A 24484-nucleotide genomic window follows, 5' to 3' on the forward strand; every position below is an offset into this window, starting at 1 on the left:
AGCTGTCCTTCCTTTGCAAAGAATGTGGGCTCACTCACAAATATATCAGGGCTTGGTTTTTTGTTTTTATTTTTATTTTTCTCTCTCAGAACTTGATTTTAGCTTCCTTGACAGAAAATGCATTTATATTTCTTTTACCGTGCACAGTATGCACTGTAGCTTTCTCCACATAATGACTTCTCAGTTAAACCTGCGTGGGTGATTAACTGTTGGCCAAATATTTCAAAGTTGGGTGAAGGAATCAAGGATAATAGAAGTGCTTTCATTGTGACTTTGCTACTTTATCCTTCAGATTTATCACGGGTCAATAATAATAAATAATATTGTCACTGAAGAATATCTTCCTCTTTTAACCATTGACATTGGGCACTGAACAAGATATACTTCATTAGATATTTGTCTTGTTTTTTCTATATTCGTTTTTATTACTCTCATCGCTCATACGAGGTCTGACAATTAAGTTCACGAACTTGTTGCAATGATGTTGCTAAGCTTTTTTGATATCAGAGGGATTATTCATTATGAATTTGTACCAACTGGACAAACAGTTAACCAAGTTTATAATTTGGAAGTGCTGAAAAGACTGTGTGAAAAACTTAGACCAAATGACCTGAACTTTCCACCAACAATTCATGGCTCTTGCATCATGACAATGCACCAGCTCACAGGGCACTGTCTGTGAGGGAGTTTTTAGCCAATAAACAAACAACTGTATTGGAACACCCTCCCTACTCACCTGATCTGGCCCCCAATGACTTCTTTCTTTACCCGAAGATACAGGAAGTATCGAAAGGAAGACATTTTGATGATATTCAGGACATCAAGGATAATACAACAGCTCTGATGGCCATTCCAGAAAGAGTTCCAAAATTGCTTTGAAGGGTGGACTAGGCACTGGTATCAGTGCATAGCTTCCCAAGGGGAGTACCTCAAAGGTGACCATAGTGATATTCAGCAATGAGGTATGTAGCACTTTTTCTAGGATGAGTTCGCGAACTTAATTGTCCGACCTCGTACACACCAATATCACTTTGCTTTATAATGATACACAGAGCACAATAAAATCTAGAGTGTACCAGAATCTTCCTTAAAGTTACTACAATGCTTGTTTTTTATATAGAGTGCCCCAGTTATCTCTAATATCAGCTATTACCCATGAACAAGTACAAGTGTATATGAATGCCCCTTAGGAAATCAGAGTTTATGAAAAAGTAATTTATTTCATATATATAAATATATATATGAAATATATATATTTATATATATCATATATATATAAAATATTATATACATATAATTCATGTATATATGAAATAAATACACATGTCTTGTATTCATCTTTTGTTATCGGTATATATTGAGTATTACAATTTCAATAGTTTTTTTCTTTCCTTTCTTAAAATGTGTATACATTTTTTTGACAATCCCAGTATATGAGGATGGACAATTAGGTTCATGAACTTTCCGCCGTGTAAGTTTGTGTGTGTGTGTGTATAAATTATATATATATATATATATATATATATATATATATATATATACATAATTATGATTTCCATGAAAACCAAATGTCTCCAAGAACAAAGCAGAATGTGTACAACAGTCCTGGTAACTACTACTTGTCCACTGTTTTAGGGTTGGCAGTATCCGTTATCCTCATTTGCTGCTCACATCAGCACTGTGAGGTGGTCGAGGAGGCAAATTGGTGCCCAATTTATAAATGTGGAAACTAAGTCTGACATAACTTGCAGAAGGTATAAAACTAGCTGGCTTAGACCTGAGTCTTTTCACTCCAAACCCCACCATCTTTCCATTATATTATGTGCTAGTCGTCAGTATCTGCATATCTCTATTGGACTGGCAGTTTATTTTCAAAGCCCAATTGACTTGACATCTCTGCTAAAAGCAACAAGTGTAACAAATGGCAATCTTAGATCTCATCTTAAATATGTGTTTCTCTCAAGTGATCACCTACTCAGATTTGACATGCTGAAAAAGGCTGAAATATATTTCATTGTGGATATACTCTTAAAATTAGCTGTTTTAAAAAATGTTTCATTATAAACATTTAAAAAAATTCTTTACCACTCCATAAAGTTTAGAAATAAGATTTTTAAAAAGGTTTAAAAACTGAAAACTACAGTTCACTAAAGTGTAAGTGAGCTTGTAGTGTCTAAAATCAGGGTCTAAAATGTTTTCTAAACTCAAAATGATCCAAGCCTACATACACAAGAGAAGCTATTTCTCTAGCATTTATTTTTCCCTTACGATTTGTTTATAATAATCATTTGGTGTATCCTGTAAACAGATATGATACATATGGGAGAATACTTTTCTATAGAAATAGTAAGTAATTATAATGCTTTAAATATTTTCTGCTTTATTTTAAATACATTACTTGCTTTTACTTTTATATAATTCCATTTTTTTGCTTATTTTACTAAAAAAACAAACTTTCCCTCCCTTCTTTTTAAAATTTTTTATTTCTTACTAAATTCCAATCCCTTCCACCAAAGTGTAACAAAGTCAACAGACTAGTTATACGGTAATGAGAAAACCAACAAGGATCTCCTTCAGAGTAAGGCTGAAGGGAAACAATTTGTAGTAGTTAAGATTTATTCCCCTATCCTCCCCTCTAAATATTACATCTCTCAACAAAGAATTCTTGTTTAACTTTATTGGAAAACGTGTAGCAGGGCGGTGTTTAGAAATAGTACAGATCTAAATGTACATATGTTAGTATTGCTAGCTGTGAGTGAGCAGAAGGAAAAGGAGAATTTCAATTTGTTACCCTGACATCTCATGTAAACAAAAGAAAATTATTAAGAGTATCAGGATTTTTTAAAGTCAGTATCAGAGCAATTTCTTAACATATTGATAATTGCTATCCTAAAAGTTAATAATAAACAAGGAACCAGAACTCTGAGCTTAATACTCTTTCCTTCCACTTCTTCCCTCAGTCATTATTGGAGCAATAGTTTCAGCTCAGTTTTCAAGTTTCAGAGTCTGAGTTTAAAATGAACACTTCTGCCCATCTGCATCGAACAGCCAGCCACTGTTCCAGAATTTCATTTCACAAACCACGCACACTATTTCTGCTAAAAAACCATGTATAGTAATCCTGACAAAAACATCATCGGTTTAAGTAAAATTCATTATATCATGTTTTTTATAAATGTTCTTATAGAGAAGCTTGTAACTAAGAGAGGAGGAACTAAACATTGAAAAATACAGCAATATAAAAGGAATCTATTAGTAGACACCTAAGGCTACTCCCTATTTTTGGTTTCCTCTGCCCACCACTGTGTTCTAAAGGGTTTCTGGGCTCCGACCAGTATTGCCAGGACCAGCCTGGGAACTGGGAACAATGGCGAGAAAGATGCAGCCCCTGCTGCGAAGGCGTGGGATGTAACACTCAGGCAGGATGACCGGCTATGGTGCACTGTGGAGGTAGGGATGCAATGGCGTCCCTAATCCTCACTTTGGGTAAATAGGAGCGGGAAGGCAGACAGCCACCTCTGAGGAAAGGCGGAGACGGGAGTGTTGCAGAAGCTAGAGAGGACTGGGCACGCTTAGAGAATGAAAGCATTTCAGGTAGGGTGGAAGTCAGGGAGGGGTAGGAGGAGTGCCGGGTGGTAAAAGATCCAGCTGGAGAGGTAAACGAAAACAGGATCAGGAGGACCTGATAAAACAAATTTAAGGAGAGAGGACTTTATCCTGAGTGCACCAGAGATCCCCCAGAAGATTTAAACGGGAGTAACCCAATAGGATTTACTTTAAAATAATCTGGTTGCAAGGTCGAGGTGGGGGAGGAGCAAAGCCCGAGGCCGAGGGACGAGTGAGCAGGTACCTGCGGTAATCCAGGTGGAAGACGCTGGTGGCCTGCACTGGGGTAGTGAGAGCGTGGCGGGAGCGACAACCAGACGACAAGATGTACGGAAGTAAAACGGATCCTGGCTTAATGACTGGAGAATGGGGTGGGGTGAAGGGCTGGTGACCGAGTTGCGGTGATGCAATTGCTAAGGTGAGAAACACGGCAAGTTTGGAGGGAAGATGTGGAGCTGCGTTTCGTACACATCGATTGTGGCACCCGAGTGAAACATGCCGGGCGCTGAGGACAGGACGTCCTGGAAGCAGGATGACGCTCTGCGAGTTGGATGAGACCGTCAGGGGTGCGCAGAGCAGGTGGCCCAGGGACACCCCCCCCCCCCCCCCGCGGGCTGGGACAAGGCTTGTGCGCCACTTTTCCTCAAACACACACGGAATCGCACAACGCGCTGAGAGACAGGTAGGGAGTTAACTGCTCCAGTTCCGCAGGTGGGAAAAGGAGACGCTGGGGTAGGGGCTTGTTCACGACGACCGAGGGGTGAATGTTGACCTCGTCTCCCAGCCAGGACTCCCAGTCCCCCCTACACATTAACTCGGTGTAACCGACTGCTGCCATATTCTTTCTCAAATATTTGGTAGAGTAGATCACAGAAATGGATTTTTCTGTTTAAATGCCTTTTGTTCCTCTTTTTTCCCAACCCCATGAAAAAATTTTAAGTGATCAACTTCCGATTTTAATAAATATCACCAGAAATTAAAAATATGGAACCACTTTCCTTTTTAAAAAAGGACAGAGGAATAGCTTAGAATATGTCTCTACCAGTAAGTACACAACTTCTGCAAGTTCTCTGTGCCGCACAAACCAACCTTGACAGAGTCTGGCTTTACATTTATTAACTCGGCAAGTCCATCCCCGGTTTTCCGATCTCGAGGACGTGCCTACCCGCCCCCCCCCCGCCCCGCCCTCTCCCCTCCTCCCCCCTCCGGCCGCACCACCTGCTCCCGGCGCCTCCCCCCTCCTCCCGGCGCCTGCCCGCGCCGGTTCTCACGCGCGGCCCACGCCCCTCCCGCTCCTTTCACTTCCGCGGAGCTCCGGAGCCGCAGCCGGCCCGCTCCGCGCCCAGCTCCCCAGCCCCTCCAGCACTCCCGCTTTTCCCCTCCCGCCTCCCGGCGCCGCGCCCCCAACGAAGTTCTCCCTCCCGCGCCGCCCCCTGCGAGGACTTCGGAGGCGGTCCCGAGCCGGCCGGCGCTGATTGGCTGCCTCCTCAGCAACCCGCCCCTGTGCACGCGCAGAAGGTGGGGCGGGCCCGGGCCGGGCGCGCGCGGCGCGACCCCGCGGACGGAGCGTCCGTGACCCGCGTGCCGCCCCGGCGTCCGGGCCTGGGCGTCCGCGAGGTGGGGGTGGCTGGCGGCGGGGCGCACCGGCCTCGGGGGTCACGTGGCGCCGAATGACCCCTCTCGCGCGGGTGGCGCTCCCCACCGCGGCCAGCCGGGCATCGTGCGGGCGCTGGGAGCTGCCCGAGGGGGTCGTCGTTGTCGCCTGCCCGGTAGCCCGGATGTCGCTGCCCCCCGCGGCGGGGCCGCGGACGCGCTTCTCAACCCCGGGAGGAGGCTCGTCTTAAAGGGACAGAGCCGAGTTCGAGCCGGAGGGGGCGGTGCGTTCTGCCCTTGTGCGCGACCCCTGCCCCAAGGGCACGTCGCGGCGTCCGCCGCCCCGAGCCCTTTCCTCCGGGTGGGGTGCAATTGGAGCGCGGTGCGCCGGGCCCCGGGATGGCCTCAGATGGCTGCCCGGAGGCCAGGTTTTCCTCCAGCCGAGCGGTGGCCGGTGGCGCCGCGCGGGGCCGAGAGGCGCCGGCCTGTGATTGGCCGAAGCTCGGTGAATGCAGGACATTGTCTGGTCGCGGCCGTCTCTGTCCCTGCCAGCCGCCCTTCCACACATCAAAATGGGTGCGGAGCGAGGGCCCTGGACAGCTCGGTCCCCACCCACCCGGGTGTCCCCTCGATGGTAGGAACACCGTGGTGGGAAAATGTAACTTTTAGGCGGTCATAGATTCTGAGAATGGCATAAAGGTGCCGTTTGCAAAACCCAAACTCATTCTCAACAAGGAAATAAAATCACTGTGCTTGACATAAAGGCTTCAAGATTAAAGCTATTAAGTTAATTGAAAAGGGCCAACTCTTATAAAAACCGGCTTAGTTTTGTCTTCAAGATTCCCTTAATTAGGATCTAAGATGATTCATCTGAATATCCTTTTAGAATTTTAAGCATATGTGTGTGTGTGTGTGTGTGTATGAACATATATCCATATACATGAAATAACCCTGTTCTAGACAGTACTGTATTTCTGGGTCTTAGTTTCCACACGTGTAAAAAGACGACATTGGACCTGGTAGCTTTCCAAGTTTGCTTCCTTTGTTAAAATAACTTTGATTCAGATTCTAGACTTAAAATCCTGATGTATCCTATGTATTGGATCATATCTCAAGGCCTTGTAATAGATGAGACCTTTTAAAGAGCCCTTGAGGACAGTATAGTCCTGGGGTTGTCTTTGAAAATATGTGGGAGTTATTTAAGCGGAGTTGTGATCTTTTAGTGTAATTCTGGAGTAAAGGAAAAGGAGAGCAGCAGAAAAATGTATGGAGATCAATCAGTTATTAGTCAACGTGAAGAGCAGGGTTTTCTTTCATCTTAAAGAAGTCTTCCAGGTGATGGAATATTATAATAAAGAAGAACCATCTTTCCTATTTTGTTCCCAATATCAAAGGAGTAAAAAAATGGCACAATCGAGAAGACACACATGAAATAAGCAGTACACAAATGGAAAATGGTGGGAGAGTTTTGAATAAAATTAAGTTGGTATTTGCTTTTTAAAACACTGGATGGGAAAAAAATACTGTAGAGTTAAAAGCAGACTTGTGTTAATATGGCTATTTTGTAGCTTCAGTTTCATGCCCTCTTCAACTTAAAAAAAATATCAGTGATTTCACTTAATTGAGCAGTCAGCAACAATTAGAGACTTGGAAATGACAAACAAATGAAGGAAGGAAAGCATGCAGAAAAGAAGGTAAATTTAATGGACATGATTCATTGCAGGAGACATGACCTCATTCCTTATTAGAGGGATTTCCACTAAACCAGATTTTAAATACATTTAGTTTACAGACTTTCCTCAAAATGATGCTAATTTGCTACGTCCTTTTTTGTGTGTGGTATAAAATGAAGGGATGCAAGGGAAACTTGAAACCATTGTTGCAGCATCCTCAGATGACAATTGTTCCAGGTTCCTCATCCTCACCCATCATAATAAAGGACTAAAAAGCAGAAATCATCAGCATAACGATTCTAGCTTTCCCTGTAAGTGAAACATGAATAGTTGTGTGGATGTCTGTGAGTGAAGCAAATTTAGTTTAGATGATATAAATTTCTAGCACTTAAATTGTTGATTTTTATAATTAAAGTGATTTACGTAAAAGGGATTGAATAAATGATTAAAATTTAGAGATTAAACTAAAATTCATGTGTTTTTGATAAACTCAAGCAGCAAGTAATATGATATAGTCTATAAGGTATGTAATGTCTTACCAAATAGGTTTGAGACTTTTCCAGCAAGTCTTTTCCTTAGGAATTTTGCTTGGTATTTGATATGTAACTATAGATTACTCGATATAGAGTGATAATATTTATGGAACACATGATATATGCCAAATACCATTCTGAGTATCTTTGATCCTCACAAAAATCCTAGGAAGCCGATACAATTATTATCTCCATGTTAGAGATGCAGAAACCGAAACTCTAGAGGTTAGGTAGCTTGCCTAAGGTCAGATGATTATGATTGGTGGGTGTAAAGCTGGGAATCCGGCCTAAAATCCTGTCTGACACCGCTCAAAGCCATGCGTCTATGCGTATGTGCTCTCAGTCACTCACTAACCAGTCTTATTTCTATGGATATGATTATTAATCAATTTTTGATCATATCTTTTTGATAGTTATGCATTCAAAGTTTTTGCATTAACTTTTATTCATTTATATTTCAGGTGACAATGTGGATATAAGATTGCCATCTGTACTTTATTTTGCTACAGAAAGTCACGCAGCCCTATCGTTTTTTTGAGAAACACCCCTCAAATTTGCATCTTCTGTTCTTTTTTCTTTTTATAAAGGTTTTTTATTGGGGAAAGGGAACAGAACTTTATTGGGGAACAGTGTGTACTTCCAGGCCTTTTCTCCAAGTCAAGTTGTTGTCCTTTCCTTTCAATCTTAGCTGTGGAGGGTGCCGTTCAGCTTCAAGTTGTCCTTTCAGTCCTGGTTGTGGAGGGCGCAGCTCAGCTCCAGGTCCAGTCGCCACTGCTAGTTGCAAGGGCACTGCCCACCATCCCTTGCGGGAGTCCAATCAGCAACCTTGTGGTTGAGAGCCCGCGTTCCAACCAACTGAGCCATCTGGGAGCTCAGCGGCCCCTCAGCTCAAGGTGCCATGTTCAATCTTAGTTGCAGGGGGCACTGCCCACCATCCCTTGCGGGACTCGAGGAATTGAACTGGCAACCTTGTGGTTCAGAGCCCACTGGCCCATGTGGGAATCGAACTGGCAGCCTTTGGAGTTAGGAGCATGGAGCTCCAACCACCTGAGCCACCGGGCCGGCCTCTTCTGTTCTCTTTTAAACAAACATGTACATGGACAGTAGCCCAGGCTAAGTTGTCTCCTCTGCTTTTCTGTCTTTTTCTCTTTCCCTCTTTCTTTTTTCAGATGTATTGCTTCATAGGACCCCAATAAAACCCACTGGCCGTGTTTACTGCATCTCATTGCTGTCAGTCTCAGAAGAGGTGCTGGTGTCCTTAGTCACTCAATTGTTTGCTGAACGCTTACAAGTCACCCAGTCCTTCAGAAGATGCAGAAGAAAGGACGAACCAAGAATACAAGACAGGAACTTTTGGGGTTCAGTAGCATACAGCTGAGACAAAGGGCTGTGCTTTTAAGATTTTTTTTCTCCCTTTCTTCACTCTACCTCTGGCTGAGAAGTGGCACGTCCTTAATGACAAGAGTGGAGGGTTGCTGCCCCTCCATTTTACCTCGGTCTCTTTAGGCCAGTTTTACAGTTAGTGGCCATGACAGTGAGCATCTCTCACTCCACCAAAGATGGGGTAAAGAGGGGAGTCGATCTCAAATCAGTCCCTGTCGTTGCCAGTATAAGGAGCCTTAAGAAATTAGAAATAAAATGATTCTGAAGGGGATCATTTGCGACTCATTAATCCATGTGCTTTCTGATGCTCATTAACGCTGAAAGTTGAGTTGGCTAAGTCTGTTTAACTTTTGTGATTAAGGATCAGTGTTAGAATTCGGTGTTCTGGAGTCCCAGAGGCACACCAGGATAGTATTCAGCCGTCCGCCCACTCCCACCCGCATGGCTGCTAGCACCTAGCGTTCTTCGTCCTTGACCAACGAGTGGTTCACCTCCCGTGAAGCGCTGGCAGGAAAGCCACAGAACTGCATGGAGGATGGGACAACATCTGGCAAGCCCAACCCACAGAGTTACACTGCCATCAGTGGGTGACAGGCAAGGCCACAGTCAGTATCTTAACATCCAAGGTGCCCAGAGTCGCAGGCCCGACTGCAGAGAACCACCTGGTCTCTTATTAGCTAGTAGTTGTCTTTTCATTTTATTTTCACAAAGTTCCACAATTAAGCAATTATCATCTAATATTTCTTACATCCAAATATTAAAGCATCTGATAAGTGTAAAAATATTTTAAATCTCATAACAAGCACCTACCCTTATTGCTGATTTATCTTTGTATAGTACTTCTCAGCACTCAGCAGGTGGCCCCCTCTCCTCCTGGGCGCCAGCACAGATTCTGGTAATGCTGTTTTCTCTCTTCAACCCCTCAGCCTTGGGGTGCAGATGGCTTCCCACAGTTGCTGATGCCTGGATGCCTCACCTTCTTGATTCTTTTCCGCCTGCCCACACTTCTGAAAAGTCTTGCCAAAAGCCCTAATGAACGTACCTTGCCTTTCCTCTGATCGTGCCTGCCTCCACACCCATCAACTTCCCCTACCCACACCTCCAGTTCAACCTGTGGCCTCTCCCGCCTGCACCCTTGTTCTTTCATACAGAAATTCCCCCGCCTCCCCCCACATACTTTGACCCTTGAGTATGCTGTTCTTTCTGTCAAGAATATTCTATGAGGACTTCCTTGAGTTGCTTCCACCTGGGCTGTGTCCTGACCACATTGTATTTGAATTGCTACCGTGCCTTTCCCAAACTGGAAGTCCCTTGAGGTCAAAGATCATGCCTCCGCGTGTACATCACGGTGCTGAACGCAGCGCCCCCACACGGAAGAATACATGAACTGATAGCTAACTAGTAATTGGAAGTGTTTTGTTGCCTCTGTTGATTCTTTTTCTAGATCAGCTTTCTAGTTTTTCAGAATCTAATCAACTCAAAATTGCAGCTTCATTTATTCCAATCTTGTCAGTAGATAAAATTATATCCTTTAATTAGTATTTACATGATAGCATGCTTTTAGCATACTGTGTACAACAGATATGCTCTCAAAAGTTGAGTAAATTAATATTTCTGATTCAAGTGTTTGAAATTTAAAAGGTAATTTGATTTCTTTATTAGTGGCAAAGCTGTGTGTGTGAGTGTGTGTAGCAAATAATCATTCTCTGGGTTATTTTGAAAATACTTCTTTCCTTACATCAGATTTGTCTTAAGAAACGTAATTCTATGTTGTACTCTACTACAGCATAAGTAGGTTTAACTGAGAAGTATGATTTTACTGTCCTTTGCCTGTAAATATAAACACAACAATGTAACAGTCGTATTTTTTCTTAAAGGCAACTCCGCTGCCTGTGTTTTCCGCGGCTAGAGAAGGGGGGGCACAGGCTTCTCTGTGCCTCCCTGGTGTTTCTCGAGCTCTAGCAGAGACGTTTTCTGTAATTGGTTTTCCACATTTGCCAAGAGTCTGTTTCCTCTTAACATTCAACATGTTTAACAGAAGTCTTGTAATAGTTCCAAAAATAATAAAACCAGTCCGAAGCATAAAAATGATACATACACAACACATTGGTTTTTTTTGTCGTGGCTTTGGTTTTGTTAAGTTCTTTTTAATAATTTTCAGTGTCAAATCACGTAGTAGAAATTAAAAGCTTTTCCTCACGGTAATAAAACCCACTGAAGAAACGCAGTCAGTGACTCGCGCAGAGGGTGCGGGTTGGCTGCACAGAGGCCAGGCCCGGCGCGGCGGCGTCTCCCCGTCCAGCACCGCCTGCCCCCTAGTGATGTACGTGCCAGGTCTGGGTAACATTCCTGCTGGATTCTCAGAAGGACAAGAGCTTATTCGAGGTACCTGCTTCTGATACAGTATTGGTAAGGATCTTAATTTGATGAACTCTGCTTCTCACATTGTCACACATGACTATGGAAAAGCGCCCTCGCGTGTATTTTGTCCCACCCACCGTCACTCCTAAGAGCGTGCTTCAAGTTCCCAACAATCCGTTTCTCTGCTTTAATAATTCGCTATTTGACAAGTGAAAACATTTAGGCTTCCTTTTAAATTATTAATTTAAACATTCTTAATATTATTACTATTACAAGTATTAGGATTAAAGCCCCTTTAAGTGTTTGGGGTATTTAGACTTAGGAAGGGTTTTAAAATCCCAGAGAGAAATCAGAGGCACTGACAGGCAGGTAGTCATGGAGCTGATAACAAAGTCTGTATGAGTTCGTGAAACGTATTTTACCCTTTTCTTCATCAGTAAATCGGAATCCAAAAGATAACGCCTTGGCAAAAAAATAAAATAAAGCCCTGGCGAAGGGATGTTGTTCCCCGTGTCACCTTTAGGGTGAGCACCCCAGACCTGGCAGGACTCTCCCCCGATTCTCACCCCGGTTTGGGAAACCCGTTTCAGGCTTTGCCCAGTCCAGCCCTTGCTACCTTCTAAAGGCACCCACTGTTTTGCACAGGACCTGGATAGGCCGTGAACTGAGAGCCTTGCTGCTCCAAGGGTGTGTGAGGTCAGCAGCATCCGCAGGACCCAGGACCACGGTGGAAATGCAGAGACTCAGCTGCCCCTGGGCCTTCGGAATCTGAATCTGCACGTTAACCAGGCCCACAGGGGCCCATGGGCATGCCTAGAGCACACCCAGAGGTGGGCCCCCCTGTACTGGTATACGTGTATATCATTTTAGCATGTGTTTCCAGGGAGTGAAATGATGTGGTGGTGGTGGGGGGATAAAAAAGGAATGCTTACCTCACAGAGCTCAATCAGTACGTGTAGTGCAAATCATATTATCATCACCTTCAAGGCAAAAAACAAAACGGTGGTGGGTGAGATTGTCATTCATTGGTGAAGTATCACATTTACAATATTCATTTCTTAGGGCTGCTGTTACAAAGTACCCCAGACTGGGTGACGTACACAACACAAATTCATTCTCCTGTTCTGGCTGATAGAAGTCCAAAATCGAGGTATAGGCAGGGCCACGTTCCCTCTGAGACTCCGGGAGAATCCTTCCTTGCCTCTGTCTGGCTTCTGGAGCTCCTGGCAGTCTCTGGCCTACAGCTGTGGCACTTCAGTCTCTGCCTTAACTGGCCCATGACACTCTCCCTGGGTGCCTGCCTCTTCATATGGTGTTTTCTTCTAGTGGGGGAAACAGGTCATACTAGATTAAGCCCCTTCTCCCCCAACTCCAGTATGACCTCACTTTCAACGATGTTTTTTTCCAAATAAGGTCCCATTCTGCTAGAGCTGAAGATCCCAGAGGAGGGAGATATGACAGAGGTCCAGGTCAGGGGCAGAGGGCATGGCAGTGGGAAGCTCTCACAGGGTGTCTTTCCAGCCAGACTCCAGACCACCCCCAACTTCCATTTCTACTCCGTGGCCCTGGAACCTGTTTGTATTTGTAACAAGCCCCATGTGCTTCTGATGCAGACATAGCCTCACCTGCAACCCACCACCATGGGAATTCCTGGGGGAGTCCCCAGTGCACCCAGCCTATGCCCACACCCCACCTGAAGCTGACCTCAGCTGTGCTTGTAGACAATAGGGGGAGTGGGAGAAGCTGGTCATGGAGAAAGCAATTAGGAGTTTGTTGTTAGAGTACAGTGACAGGTGACAAGGGCCCTTAACACGGTCATGATGGAGACTTTTCTTTGTGAAGTCTATACACTAACCTCAAACTAGAGGTGGTTCAATCCCTCAGCAAATATTAAGCACCAAGTACGAGCAAGGTCAGGCAATTAAGTTTGTGAACTCATCCTAGAAAAAGTGCTACATACCCCATTGTTGAATATCACTATGGTCACCTTCGAAGTACTCCCTTTAGGAAGCTATGCACCGATGCCAGCACCTAGTCCACCCTTCAAAGCAATTTTGGAACTCTTTTTCTGGAATGGCCATCAGAACTGTCATTGTATTACCCTTGATGTCCTGAATGTCGTCCAAATGTCTTCCTTTCAATATTTCCTTTATCTTCGGGTAAAGGAAGAAGTCATTGGGGGACCAGATCAGGTGAGTAGGGAGGGTGTTCCAATACAGTTATTTGTTTACTGACTAAAAACTCCCTCACAGACAGTGCCCTGTGAGCTGGTGCATTGTCGTGATGCAAGAGCCATGAATTGTTGGTGAAAAGTTCAGGTCGTCTAACTTTTTCATGCAGTCTTTTCAGCACTTTCAAATAGTAAACTTGGTTAACTGTTTGTCCAGTTGGTACAAATTCATAATGAATAATCTGTCTGACATCAAAAAAGGTTAGCAACATCGTTGCAACAAGTTCGTGAACTTAATTGTCAGACCTCATATGTGCAAGATAATGTACTCAGTGCTCTAGGATTTGGAAGTTTTGCTATTAGTAAAAAAAAAGGAAATGAAATAATTTTAGGAAATTAATATGATGGCAATTTAAATTTTTTTATTTTGCCAATTATGGACATTTTAAAATATTGCCGTTATAAAAGCAAGGACTGAAATTACTTTATTTTAAATTTGTATTTATTTATTTTTGAATAGATAATACCAAAAGGTACGAAGGATAACAGTGAAAAGTAAATGTCCCTCCCACATAGGAAACCACTATTACTTGAGAAAAGCCATTTTAACACCAAAGAAGTGGGAAGGACATAATCCTAGAGAGAAAGAGCTTTTTCCAATAAAGGAACAGTTGAAAAACAGTATGTGCATATATTTTTCCTTCCTTTATCATCCACTTGTTTTTATAAGTATTGTTTACACTCCTTTTATGAATGAGGTATTGCTGGTGCAGGAGATACATCAGAGAACAAAACAGTGAAAATGCCATTCCCTGGCCTCTTGGACTTTACAGTCTTCTGGGAAGTAAATCTGAAACTAGAACACAGAAGTCCAGGTCAATGAATTGGGGAAAACCAACAAAAGATAAAGGAAGAGCGTGCCTCAGTGGGCCGAGAGTTCCCTGTGTGTGCTCCAGGAATACGGAATACAAAACTGGGTGTGAGTTTAGAAATAGCCCACCTGTCTTGCTTAGGACTGGTCAGGGTCTAGGCCAGCGGGATTAGTAGGACATGTGTGGGTCTGAAAGGGACTGGAGTAGGAGCGTCTGACGACAGAATTTAGTCCAGGTGTGATTAAAAATGCAAGAGATACATGATGGTGGTGGGAGATATTAAGGGGCAGAGAGGAGAGTGATTTTTAAGTTTTTGATGGGGTTTCTTTTTCTGTTCATGCAAAAAACCCAGCTACATCTCTCTGCCATTTGCATGTTTCCTCTTCATTCTCCAAGTATCTGGGCTGCCTCTGAACCCGTCACATTGAGCTGTGATAAATTACTGGGGCTCTGCCATGTCCTTCCAACCAGGAGATCTCGTTGGAAGCATGAACCCCAATCTTTACACATTTTTTGTATTAATAGACTTTTTTAAAAAGCAGTTTTAGGTTCATAGAAAAGTTTACATTTACCCCCTCACCCATCCCCATTTCCCATATTATTAACATCTTGCTTTAATGTGATTTGTTACAATTGATGAATGCATATTGATACATTAGTAATTAAATTCCATAGATTACATTGGGGTTTGCTCTTTGGGTTGTATATTCTTTGGGTTTTGATAAATGAATAATAACGTGTCCACCATGGTGGGAGCATACAGGGTAGTTTCAATGCCCTAAAAATCCCCTGTGCTCTGCCTATTCATCCATCCCTTCCACCCCCTTGAAGCCCTGGCAACCACAGGTCTATTTACTGTCTCCATAGTTTTTGCCTTTTCCAGAATGTCATATATTAGGTTGGTGCAAATGTAATTGTGGTTTCGGACCATGAATTCTAAATGATTATAACTAATCTCAAGCAAATCTTCATTAATCAAAATAGGAACCATTACAATCAACACATTTTGCCAATGAGAAATAGTGTTTATTCCTGTAGCATAAAAATCCAGGCTTAGTTGATTTGACAAACTCTTGGAAAGCATTTTCTGTATCCTGCGGGTTGTGGAAGTGTTTTCCCTGCAAAAATTGTTGAGGTGCTTGAAGAAGTGGTAGTCAGTTGGTGAGAGGTCAGGTGAATATGACAGAAGATGCAAAACTTCGTAGCCCAATTCGTTCAACTTTTGAAGTGTTGGTTGTGTGACGTGCAGTCAGGCGTTGTCATGGAGAAGAATTGGGACCTTTCTGTTGACCAATGCCGGCTGCAGGCATTGCAGTTTTCGGTGCATCTCATCGATTTGCTGAGCATACGTCTCAGATGTAATGGTTTCACCAGGCAGAAAGCTGTAGTGGATCTGACCGGCAGTGACCACCAAACAGTGACCATGACCTTTTTTTGGTGCAAATTTGGCTTTGGGAAGTGCTTTGGAGCTTCTTCTCGGTCCTACCACTGAGCTGGTCATTGTCGGTTGTCGTATAAAATCCACCTTTCATTGCACGTCACAATCTGATGCAGAAATGGCTCATTGTTTTTGCATAGAATAAGAGAAGGCGCCACTTCACAATGGCAATATTTTGATTTTTGGTCGGCTCATGAAGCACCCACTTATTGAGCTTTTTCACCTTTCCTATTTTTTTCAAATGTCAAACAACCGTAGAACGGTCGACGTGGAGTTCTTCGGCAACTTCTCGTGTTGTAAGAAGATCAGCTTCGTTGACTGCTCTCAACTGGTCATTGTCAACTTCCGATGGCCGGCCACTACGCTCCTCATCTTCAAGGTTCTCCGCTCCTTTGCAAAACTTCTTGAACCGTCTCTGCACTATATGTTTGTTAGCAGTTCCTGGACTAAATGCATTGTTGATGTTGAGAGTTTGCTCCGCTGCTTTACGACAGATTTTGAACTCGAATAAGAAAATCGCTCGAATTTGCTTTTTGTCTAACATAATTTCCATAGTCTAAAATAAATATAAAATAAACAGCAAGTAAGAAATCATTAGCAAAAAAGCATAAAGCGAGAAATGCGCATTAAAATGATTTGTAACATACCCACATTTATTTAAGAATGTATTCCAATATCAAACGGCAAATTTCAACGACGCAAAAACCGTAATTACTTGTGCACCAACCTAATAGCTGGAAACGTCCAGTCGTGTAGCTTTTCAGATGGTCTTCTTTCACTTAGCAATCTGCATTTAAGGTTCCTCTATGTCTTTTCATGCTTAATAGCTCATTTCTTTCTAGTACTGAATACTATTCCATTGTCTGGATGTGCCACAGTTTGTTTCCATTTATTTCTTCAAGGACATCTTAGCTGCTTCTAAGTTTTGGCAACTATGAGCAAAGCTGCTATAAACATCCATGTGCAGGTTTTTGTGTCGACAGAAGTTTTCAACTCCTTTGGGCAACTACCAAGAAGCATGATTGCTGGAGTCTTTGGTAAGAATATGCTTATCATTTACACTTTGAAGAAACTCTTCTTCCCTTTAGGTAAAATTTGGAGTGCAGAAAAAAGTGCAGCATAACATTTCATTTTAAAATATTACATTATAGGCTATTTCTTTCTTGATATAAGTTTGTCAGTTTAGGAATCTGTATTTGACATCATTTGACATCTCAGCACAGCTGAAAACTTTAATGTCCAGAATATATTTTAGGGGATTTGACTTAAAAAAGAAACCAGACTTTATTTTTTAGAGCATTTTCAGATTCACAGCAAAGTTCAAGTTCCCATGTACTCCATGCCCCCACATTTCTTTTTTAATGCTATCACTTATGAAAATACAGTCACACATAGATTTGTTAGTTAAAATGTGGAGTCTTAAAAAACTCGCACAACTTTTACTGGTGGAAGCTCACAGAAACTAGGACAAGCAATGCAGGCAGACTTGTGTGACGTAAGCATTATTTCCCTTGTTTGCCACCCGCCTTGATCACTACTCAGTTTATGTGTAAACTGTGGACACTATTTTTCTAAGCTTCTCAAGTATATTTACACTGAAGTAGTTTTTCCTTTCTAAAATTATTTTTTAAAAATGGGATCCTACCATAAATATTGTTCTATAGTATAATTTTAAAAAATGTATTAAAGACTTTTTGGCTTAGTGCATAAAAAACTTATTATTTTAAAATGGCTGCATGCATAACTTATACATTCCCCTAGCACAGAAATTTAAGTGATTTTTCTATTATAAATCATGTATAAGTAAACATTCGTCTTTGTATATAGAGGGTGCCAAAAAATGTACACACATTTTAAGAAAGGAAAAAACTGTATTAAAATTATGCTGATGGTAACCACTTTGAGCACCTCTTGTAATTGCAGAAGTCAAACGTGACTTGTATTCATCTTTTGTTATTGGTATATAATGAGTATTACAATTTTAATACAGTTTTTTCCTTTCTTAAAATATGTATACATTTTTTTGGTACCCTCTGTATGTGTGCTGAAATTTCTGTAGGGTAGAGTCAGAAGAATAGAATTGGGTTCATTGGGTCATTTTACACACACACACACACACACACACACACACACTCACATATAAACTTTTCCCTCTTTGAATTCCGTTACATTTTATGAACAAATAAATCCTTAATCCTGCATATTATTAAGCATTTTTACTTTTTGCCAATTTGACAGGCAAAAATTGGTATCTCTGTTTCAACTTACATTTTACTGATCTTGAACGTCTTTTCATATGCTTGGAAATCATTTTTTTCTTCTTTTATGAATCATCTGTTCATGCCCTTTGCCTATTTTTTCTTTTAAAATAATATTTTTACTTATACAAGAAATATGTTAATGTCATATTATTATTAAAAAATTGAAACAGTATAGAGGTATACAAAATTAAAAGTAAAAATTCTCCATCCAGAACTTAGCTATCATATTCAAAAGTATGGGATGTATTCCTCCACATAATTTTCTCTGTGTGTGATACATACATATATAATATATATGTATATATATATATGATCATAATCTGTGTATTATTCTGCATCACACTTCTTTACCTAACAATATGCCTTGTATGTATACATTTATATTATATATATATATATATATATATATATATATATATATATATATATATATAAGCAAAACATAACCAAAAAGCAAAATGGTTTTACTTAATAATATGTCATGTATATAGAACCTTGATTTTCTTATACCATTTTTTCGTAGCCCATGAAATTTTTTTGTTTTTCTATTTAATCAACACATATATATTGCCTACTGTGCCTAAGGTACTTTTCTAGTGCTTTATAAATATTAGCCTATTTCATCATCATACAACCCCATGGAATAGGTGTTACCGTATCTCCATTTTATCAAGGAAACTGAGGTACAACAAGGTTAAGTAAGTTGCTTAAGATTACACTGCTAGTCAGGTACAGAATAGGTTAAAATTTTATTTTAAAATTCTCTGATTGATAGGCTTAAGTTGTTTCCTTTTTTTTTTTTTTTTTTTGCTATTTCACACAGTGCTGCAATAAACATCGCAGGGACACAGCGAGGAGGCTGAAGAAGAAAGGGGCTGAGAGGGTCGGAAGGCAGTGCCAAACATGTAGGAGGAAGAAGGGCTGAGGGCACCGTTGTGGGTGTGGAGGCATCACAGAAAGAACGCGCCTCATAGCGTCTCTGAGCTGGAAGTAATGGACCACGGAGCCCATCAAGTGAGATTTGTCCTGAGGACGAGGTTAAAAGAAGTCAACAAGAGCCAGCCTGCCGGGCAGGACACCATGTGGAAAACTTGATTGTTAAGCCACAAGCAAGGACTCCGATAGTGATTATTTTTCCATGATTTGGATGCTAAATATGAAAAAATGTCACACTTTATTATCAAGTAGCACATTAATGTGATATACTGTATTTATTTGGCAAATACTCAGTGTTTGCTGAATGTTCATTCACAGTGAATTGAGTCAAAAGCATACCAAATGAGTATCTGCTGGTTATTTTTGACATTTTATAGCTGAAAGAAGAGAAAGGCTGTATTTTAGGATAATGAACTAGGAGATGAACAAGCAGTGTAAAAATAGATGAGAAATGATAAACATTAGTAGAAATTGTAAAATGACTTAGATTTGCTCAAACAAAAAGCAAAATGGGCAGAAATTTCCTCCCTAAAATGCACTGATTTTGAAAACGGAGAGGTAAGACAAATTTTAGATTTTGAAGCAAAACTGAGTTCCTCAAAACTTTGTTTCTAGAATGAATGTCATTATCTTAAAAGTCCTTGTTGCACATACACGTCTCTTGTTCCTGTCTGAGTTTCTGATGAGAACATTTACTATCATAACAATACCAATTTTTCCCCAAATTGAACTATACATTTAACACAATTTTAAATAATCCCAATAGAATTTTGGGGGTTTTGAGATGTGGTGCTAATGTAGAAATCTGTGACACAATAAAAATGTTGCAGGCTGGTCCAAATACGCATATACATTTTTGCCTGAAATTAAAATATTTATATGTAATGAGGAAAAGATAAACTGCTTAATAAATGATACTGATACAAAAATTTTTTGGGTGCCCATCAAATTGCCAAAATATATTTTTTAAATTAAAATTCCCCTTGTTGGTAATACAGTACTCAAAACTCTCAAGGTCTAGTTGGAATATAAATTGGTACATTTCTGGAGGGAAATTACATATATAAAGTCATTAACAATGGTTATACTTTATGAACCAGTAATTCCATTTATAAGACGGTGTTTTAAAGAAATAATTGCTTTAAAAAGAAGAAATAATTGTTGATGTGCCCAAAGATTTAGCTGTAAGGATGTTAACAAAGTGTTGGTTATTATGTGTAAATTAATTAATAATAATTAATAAATTAATTATTATGTGTAAATTATTTATAAACCTAGTCTACAGGCAGGGATGATTAGATAAATTACAGCACATACACAATGAAATACTATACAGCAACCAACATCATGTAGAAAATATTTATCAAGTACTCTCTATGTGCCAAGCGAATTTTTAATAACTTCACATGTAACCATGCGTCTCACCCTCCCAGCTCCCGTACGAGGTAGGGCGATCATTGCTTCCACTTTATAGCTGAGGAACCTGAACGAAGGGTTTCAATCCCTTGCGGGTACTTGGTGGAGCCAGTGTTTGAACTAGACAGTGTGGCTCCTGAGCTCACATTCCTCATCATTATGACGAAGATTAGGTCACGACACTGGAAGATTTTAGAATAAGTGATTAAAAGCACTATGATCCCATTTTCGTAAAAGAATATATGTATACTTAATCACAGAAAGAAAGGGGTACAAATCCACAAGGGCAAAGAGAATAGGAGAGCAGATAGTGTACAAGAAATGTTTTGACCTAGCAGAGGGGACTGTCTGTGAACAGTGAGCTCCAGTCACCAGGGCAGGTGAACTGGAGGCATGGGTCCTGCCTCCAGGTCACCCCTCAACAGTGCATAGCCCGGGGGCCAACCTCTATCCCTCCTCGCACAGGAGATGGAGGTTGACCAGGGAGGCCGAGCATCAAAAGGGGCCTGAGCAGCATGGCTGAGAGCTCTGGGGAACAGATTGTGAGGTGGGGACAATACATTTCTGTTGTTTAAGCCCCCCAGTTTATAATACTTTGCTATGACAGCCCTAGCAAACAAATAAAATGTTGTACAATAATCCTTGCTTTTCAAACTTAAAATGTACATTACTTGCATAAATACTTCACCTGTCCCATAGTGGATGGTCACATGGAATCAAGTCATTGTCCCTTGAGACTGTACATTTCCACAGGACACGTCCTAGAATAGATAACTTGGCGACCATAGCCCCTGACAGAACTATGATGCTTGTTTGATTACAGTCCTTAGTCCACTTAAACTGCTATGACAGCCCTTAATAATTTCTCTGATAATATTAATTGCAAGGAGCATGCTGAATATCAGTGCTTTAACATAAGTCACCACCTGCGTGGGAGAAATGAAGTATGGATAACTTGTCCCCCGGAAGCTCCCAACCCATGCACAGGCACCTATGAAAAGACGCAGTGGAGGGCTGACTTTGTGGCCATTTACTACGTTTTTGTAAATGTGAATTCTGTGCAGCAACAGCTCCTGGGGGCTGGAATGTGGCCATTTTAATGCAAAATTAATTGTCAACTAGAAGACTGCAGCGGCCTTCTCCCTAGTGATCACCTCACCCTCCAGCTAGTCACCTTCACAGAGCACTTGTCCTCATGTCTGTGCCTCGTTAGCAATACTCAAATTAGCATGAATGATTTCAGTACCTCACACTCAAAACCACCCCTCTTGGTCAGCTTGCTCCCACTTATTAAGTTGCCCTTACTTGCTTATTTCCACAACAGGAAGGACATCATTTCTAGAATGTGTGTTATAGCTTCACTTTCATGTCATCATCACAATCATATCACACTTGTATACATTTGACTCACGCTTCAGTTGTAAACAGAATTCTAACTATAACATTAAAAATTGTTTTCCGGTCAAGATTACAGAATAGGTAAACGTGCTCACCTCCTCTTACGACCACACCAAATTTACAACTAACCTACAGAACAACCGTTATTGAGAATCACCTGAAGTCTAGCTGAACGGAAGCCTTACAACTAAGGACACACAGAAGAAGCCACCTTGAGACTGGTAAGAGGGGCAGAGAGGTGGAATGAGCTGGTCCCACACCCATGTGCGACCATTACAAATCAGGAAGGATATCTCAGCAGTGGAGGTCCCCAACTGGAGGAGCAAGGGGTCCGAGCCCCTTTCCAGCCCAGGGTTCCAGTGCCAGGGAGAGAAGTCCCCATAACTTGTGGCCGTGAAAACCAGCAGAGATTGTGGCTGAGTGAGCCTGAGGGTGGCTGGAGTCCCAGGCAATCCTCTTAAAGGGACAGCGCGTGGACTTACTTGCTGATGGACTCACCCTCTTTGAATTCCAGTGCTGGGGCAGCAGCTCAAAAGGCTCCAGGAACATGTGGGGAGGAACTCAGTTGTCTTGCTTCAGAGTGAGGGCTGGAGGGGCAGCTTTCTCCTGCATGGAGAAGCTGGCAGAAGTCATTGTTTCTTTGTTGAGCCTTCCCACTCCCTGCGTGCAGATGCAGGCAGACGTCATATCTGAATCTCCATCAAACTGGCAATCACCTTTTGTCTGCCCCACCGTAGTGATTCCTTGAGACCACGCTTCCCCCCCTCCCCAATTTTCGGGCACACCCAAGCCACTTCCAGTACCTTTTCCATATAAATGGCCTGCCTTTGCTTATGCTGCAGAATTTCCTAAAATCTCTCAAAGGTTCACAAAACCCACAGAAGCAGCATCTGGCTTCAGTGTGTCCTGTAATTCTGGCTGAGCAGCCCTAAGCCCAGCACCAGCGGCAGCCAGCCTCTCACAGCTCAGCCTCTCAAGGCACCTGCACACAAGTTCAAGTGGCAGCCATCTGAGGATTGCTTTGTGGCTCATAGTTGGTGGCCCTGAGCAGGGCACAGATTGTGGCTGAACTAGGCCTGCAGCAGCTTCCCTCCCAGGAGGCCCTGGGGCTGGCATGTCCAGTGGCTATCTTTGGACTGGGCTGGAGCATTCACACAGCTGCCTCCAAGGATGGCACACCCAAAGGGCACCAGAGCTCTAGTAAAGTGAACCCGGCTCTGTAGGGTCAGCTCCTGCACAATAGCTTCTCCACTGTAGTCAAGGCCAGTCCTCACAGCCAATCAGCCTGAGAGTCAATCCCTCCTATTGACATGCAAACAGCAATCAAGGCTCAGCTACAACAGGAGGGCACACACAACCCACACAAGTGACCACACCTGGAGCACCCAGCTCTGATGACCAGGGAGACTGCCACTGGGCCCAATAGGACACCTACTGCATAAGGTCACCAGGCAAGGTTGGGAGGCATAGCAGCCCTACCTAATATATAGAAACAAACACAGAGAAGCAGCCAAAATGAGGAGACAAAAACATGTCCCAAATAAAAGCTCCCAGAAAAAAGCTCCAAAAAAGAACTAAACAAAATGGAGACAAGCAATCTACCAAATGCAGAGTTCCAAACACTGGTTACAAGGATGGTAATGATCTCAGGGAGAACTTCAACAAAGAGATAGGAAACATAAAAATAGAGATAGATAACATAAAAAAGAACCAGTCAGAAATAAAGACTACAATAACTGAAATGAAGAATATGTTAGAGGGAATCAACAGTAGATTAGTTGAAGCAGTGGATCGAATCAGCAATTTAGAAAATAAGGCAGCAGAAAGCACCACATCAGAACAGAAAAGAAAGAAAGAATCAAATAAAATGAAAATGAGGATAGTTTAAGGGGCTTCTGGGACAACATCAAGTGCACCGACATTTGCATCATGGGCATACCAGAAGGAGAACAGAGAGGGCAAGGAACTGAAAACCTACTTGAAGAAATAATGACTGAACTTCTGTAACCTAGTGAAGGAAGTAGATAAAAAAAAGCCCAAGAAACGCAGAGTACCAAACAAGATGAACCCAAAGAGGCCCACACTAAGACACGTCATAATTAAAATGTCAAAGATTAAGGACAGAGTCTTAAAAGCATCAAGAAAAAAGCAGTTATTTACCTACAAGGGAGCTTCCATAAGACTGTCAGCTGATTTCTCACCAGAAACTTTGCAGGCCAGAAGGGACTGGCAAGAAATATTCAAAGTGATGAAATGAAAGGATCTATAATCAAGATAACTACTCTACCCAGAACAGATAAAAGAGCTTCCCTAGACAAGAAAAAAGCTAAAGGAGTTCCTCACCACCAGGCCAGTATTACAAGGAATGTTGGGGGGACTTTAAGACAAAAAGGGGGGAAAAAAAAGAAAAAATAATAATAAAATGGCAACAACTACATATCTATCAACAATTACTTTCAATGTAAATGGATTAAATGCTCCAATCAAAAGAGAGTGTGGCTGAATGAATAAGAAAAAAAAGACCCTTACATATGCTGCCTACAACAGACTCACTTCCGATCAAAAGATACACACAGACTGAAATAAAGGGATGGAAAAAGGTATTTCATGAAAATGAAAACTAACAAAAAAACCCACCGAAGTAACAATACTTATACCAGACAAAATCAACTTTAAAACAAAGGCTATAACAAATGACAAAGAAGGACCCAGTAATCCAAATTCTGGGTAATTATCCAAAGAAATCCAAACTGCTACCTTGAGGGGATGTGTGCATCCATACGTTCATTGCAGCATTGTTTACAATGGCCAAGATTTGGAGGCAGCCTGTGTGTTCATCGATGG

At 41.9% G+C, this 24484-nt stretch overlaps 1 protein-coding gene and 1 long non-coding RNA gene across 2 annotated transcripts in view; one reads left to right on the forward strand and one right to left on the reverse strand.

The window, feature by feature from the left end:
- CHD7 (chromodomain helicase DNA binding protein 7) overlaps positions 1-3978 on the reverse strand; it is a 211760-nt gene extending 207782 nt beyond the window's left edge. Inside the window, exon 1 of the mRNA XM_074318933.1 lies at positions 3851-3978. The gene's annotated coding sequence lies outside the window, so the exon portion shown is untranslated. The remainder of the gene's footprint in view (positions 1-3850) is intronic.
- Positions 3979-4206: 228 nt separating this feature from the next.
- On the forward strand, positions 4207-24034 carry LOC141568599 (uncharacterized). Its single transcript, XR_012491767.1, has 3 exons — positions 4207-4288; positions 16532-16666; positions 18714-24034. It is a non-coding gene; the product is annotated as an uncharacterized LOC141568599 (long non-coding RNA).
- Positions 24035-24484: the final 450 nt, after the last annotated feature.

This window comes from Rhinolophus sinicus, linkage group LG14 (genome assembly GCF_036562045.2).
Source record: "Rhinolophus sinicus isolate RSC01 linkage group LG14, ASM3656204v1, whole genome shotgun sequence".
Classification (NCBI taxonomy): Eukaryota; Metazoa; Chordata; class Mammalia; order Chiroptera; family Rhinolophidae; genus Rhinolophus; species Rhinolophus sinicus.